This window comes from Pygoscelis adeliae, unplaced genomic scaffold, assembly GCF_000699105.1.
Source record: "Pygoscelis adeliae isolate BGI_AS28 unplaced genomic scaffold, ASM69910v1 Scaffold171, whole genome shotgun sequence".
Taxonomy (NCBI): Eukaryota; Metazoa; Chordata; class Aves; order Sphenisciformes; family Spheniscidae; genus Pygoscelis; species Pygoscelis adeliae.
The window spans coordinates 2,124,074-2,128,180 of NW_008824186.1; the positions used below are offsets into that span (position 1 = coordinate 2,124,074).

The 4,107-nt window shown below is 42.3% G+C and overlaps 1 protein-coding gene and 1 long non-coding RNA gene across 3 annotated transcripts in view; one reads left to right on the forward strand and one right to left on the reverse strand.

Moving 5' to 3' along the window:
• Positions 1–4,107, reverse strand: part of HIPK3 (homeodomain interacting protein kinase 3) — a 116,522-nt gene that overhangs the window by 80,608 nt on the left and 31,807 nt on the right. The window lies entirely within an intron of this gene.
• LOC103925736 overlaps positions 232–4,107 on the forward strand; it is a 28,105-nt gene continuing 24,229 nt past the window's right edge. For both annotated transcript variants that reach the window (XR_664042.1, XR_664043.1), the window contains exons 1-2: positions 232–474; positions 2,589–2,646. This is a non-coding gene — a long non-coding RNA (uncharacterized LOC103925736). The remainder of the gene's footprint in view (positions 475–2,588; positions 2,647–4,107) is intronic.

Genomic DNA, 4,107 nt, shown 5'->3' on the forward strand with positions numbered 1-4,107 from the left:
CGCTGCCTCCCCCGGCGCTGCGAGGGCTCCCCTCTCCCGAGCGCGGGGAGCCCGCAGCCGCCCCGAGCCCTCTCTCAGCCCCTAAGCGCATAAACAACCCCCCCCCGCCGGTCGCAGCTCCCCTGGCTCGGACGAAGCTGGGCGCCGGCACTGTAAGTAACGCCTGGCGCTTATCCTGCCCCATCGCATGGATGAGGCGAGGCAGGTGTGTGGCCATCATCTCCCCAAGCAAGCAGCTTAGCGGCAGAGCCGAGGCAGGACCCTCTGCCTCTTCACTGCCAGCTGACGGTCCCCCCGGGAGGCCGCGTGAGGACAACCTGAGATGCTCCTACAGCTAACTGTCCTCTGCCCGCCCCGATCTGTCACTACCTGGAGGAAGGCAACCTCGTGCTTTCGGAGAGCTCCCCGAGGAGCACCTGCAAAACTCCTAATAGTCCTCCAGCGACAGCAATCCTAATCGTCAAAGACTGAATGGTGAGCTCTTCTTCCCCATCTCATTAGCTGCCAACTCCCATAACGTTCACAGATACGTAACATGCATGATGAGGAAACTGGCATCAGGGAAAAGATCTGACTCTCAAGACCTGCAGCTTTTCTAAGCTGATGACAATGTGAGAGTGAACATGTGAACTCCAAATTCGTTTAAAGGAGTGCTCTTGCTTTACAAGATGAAGAGACTCCTCTACCCGGCCCTGAAAAATAACTGTGAAGCACCAACCTGCTAGAGCCGGTCTGCCATCTTTCCCTGACGAGCAGTCCCTGCCACGTTAGCCAGATACCATCAAACACACCACTCGCTATACAAGTAACAGGACGGAGCAAACGTAATGACCGTTTTGTGCCCCACGTTACAGTTCAGCATTTTGTCTTGCTCAACTCTTGACAGAACAACAGGATACACCCTCAAGTAACAACATGCCCCTAATATTATACATCACTTAAATATTAGTGGTTGGTTGTAGGACTGGACAAATTCTGCAAGCAGCATTCTTGACCCTAAATAGTATTCAGCTGATGTGGAGCAAAAAAGGAATTACTGTTTGCCTATAAAGTCGTCAGCCCCAAGATAAATCCTTGGCTACAGCTACAACTGGACATCACATGCTTCTCTACCTCTTGCCAAAAATAACCAACAATTTCTTTATTTACTTGCACAACTACATGTACTCTCCTATTTTTCTCTTGCTACTTGTTCCAGTACTTGCAACGCGTGTCTGCTTGATTTTAACCTTGTAATAAAGATTGTTAGGATGCTAAGTCAGAATTTGAATTAATTAATTGAAGATGACAGAGTTATTGTATGGAAGTACTAAGACCTAACATTGGAGTTACTACTGTAACACCGCCAATACTCAGTCTTGTAAGTGATGAAACATATAATTTAGGGGTGGGAAAAAATAGGTGGGTGTCAATGTTAGTAAATTATAGCTCTCAAGAGCCACTCATCACATCTTTTCCTTACTAATTTTATAGATATTAATCAAGCTTCTCTTCACACGTCTCCTAAAAAAAAGTCCTACAGAATTATTCATACACATTTTATTAACATATAATCTATTTTAAAAGACTTTGAATGTTGATAAACATTCTTGATGATTACTTAACCATACAAACTCTAAAATGACTTAACAAAATAAAGCATTAAGAATATGCTGATTCAATCTGTAAGTGTATTTCATCCGCAAACATAAATTGGCACACGTCACCCCAAATTAAATGCTTGTGATCTACTGAAAAAAAAATCATCCTCCTCAGGTACTAACTAGTCTCGACATATTTTTTACAGCTGTTTCTTAGGAACTATTTCTAGCAATTTTCTTATTTTTCAGCATGCAACTTCTTATAGTTTGATAACCAAAATGATCCAAATATGGTTGTAAACTTGAATGATACTGATCCTCTAAAAATAGACAAAATTATGAATCCAATGCTCCGCTGACACATTTGCACAATTTTCATCAGCTTTCAGAAACATATTTTAATTTAGGTTTAGAAAAGAAGGGGGTGATTTTGGGGTGATTAACCTCTCCCGTTATACTCGTCTCTCTCTGGAGTTTTGAGTTGGTCACGTTTGCTAAATAACAGAGCCTCCCAAAACATCTCACCACTGTCAGTTTTGTCCTCATGTTCCAGTTTTTGTTAATTAGATCAAGCTAGACTTCCACTCAGCCTGCAATGGGAGTATCATCAGCATGTAATCAAACTCTCAAATGTCTTCGAAACTCCTTCAGTTGCTTTTGTGGAGCACAGCATCTCTCAAAGGCTTCGTTATGCTCAGTGCAAATTTCATCATACTTAGGACTAAAGGGCCCCAACGACATGAAAGGTCCGGCTAGTGCCATTGCAAGCTGAAGCGCTTAATTTCCTCCTTCAGTCAACTACTTGTAAGGTTTACTTTGGCCACAGAAGAGTTTTTAACTACCCACAATACGCGGTAAGTCTACGTAGGATGTATCAGCAAGTTTTAAACACTCTGGTGAACATTTCTCTCAGAGGTTAAATACAACTGTGTCTAAGAAGCCCTCGCATGATTTTTTTGTCATCTGAAAAACAGTAAACACTTCCTTGTCCTAATTTTCTCTTGGCAGGTACATTTGTGCTGGTAGGCGAGACTGAGGGGTTAATACAGAAATGCCTATTACACCTGTAAGTAACGTGGACTACTGATACCATTTGGAGGGGAGTGTTTTGTTTCAGAGTACTTAAGTAACTCAGTGGAAGGAGGCCCGTGTCATTTAGATTCATTTATAAACTTCAGCATTGAAACACACACCTCCATAGGCTCTTTGTTCCTCCTTGTTTCTATACCTTTGCAGAGGATAAGCAGTAGTTAGGTGCGAGTGCTCAGAGTGGAGAGAAGAAACAGAAGTTCTAGAAGAAGGTATTTCCAATAGATGCAATCTATCATGCAGCAAAAAGAGATGATCTGAGGACAAATGCAGGCTAGAAGCTTCTGGCAGCACACCTACCAATGACATTTTGTGCTATTTTAGTTACCAAAATCCCAAGCGTAGACACAGGCAGAAAATGCTTTGGCTAGAACAATTTGTTTTACTCGTCAAACTGCTATAACCTGTATCATCAAAACATTTTTTATGGCCAGTATGGGTTGTTTATATCAGCTTATGAGTTGTTTATATCAGCTGGACTCTTAATTCTTGAACGAACTTGAGTCCTGAACAAGGCTGTGCTATTAGAGCTGCCCAGAGGAGCAAAACCACAAAGATAAGGATGGGAGAAGGCAAGACCATAGGGCTGTAATTCCATCCACCAGGCCCTTCGCTCAGTCACTACTAACATAGGGTGCAATTGCAAGAAACAGCAAGCCACACTCAAAGTTCATCACTGTGAAAAGGGAGAGAACTGGTCTCTCACAAATTTCTTGATCTGCTTTCCACACATCCAGTTAAATTCTCCTGGTGATAACTCTCCATTGCTGGCGTTGAACCTCCCATTTAGCAGATTCAACACGCCCAGCAAAAAAGGGTTTTCCCGAGTGAGTTGAATCAGCTCAGGAAAACGCTCAATGAATGTCAGAACTAACACAAAGAGGAAGGCAGGGTTTTTCCTTGTCAGCCGGCAGGTAGAGCTGCATAGACTTCAGTTTAGTTTTCTGGGTAGAAATTATGAAATCCAAACAACCCAGAGGCGTGCTGGTTGGCAACGCATTGTTGTGACCACTGAAGGTATCCAGGCTGTAGTCACCTAACCTGAAGAGTACCTGCAGCAAGTACGGATCAACACAAGGAGGGTGGAATACGGGAAGGTTCCACTTCATTTTTTTTTTTTAAACTTTCAGGCCATGGTCTTTAGTCTTTCCCACAGCATTTAGCAATACCTGTTAAGCAGGGAATTAATTCATGGTAGGATTTCAAATTACAGTATTACTTTACTGTTTTTCACATTGTCTGAAATATTTTGTTTACAATATTTATCCCCTGAAAACAGAGATAAGACTAGACAAAGTTAACTACTTTTTTATCCTTGGAATTCCTTATCTAAAGTATTTTTTTTAACTGATGTAACTGTCACGGAAGTATGACTTATATTATGAGAAACAAGCATTCAATGTGATGCATTTGGATTAAAACTTTTCAAGATCCACAT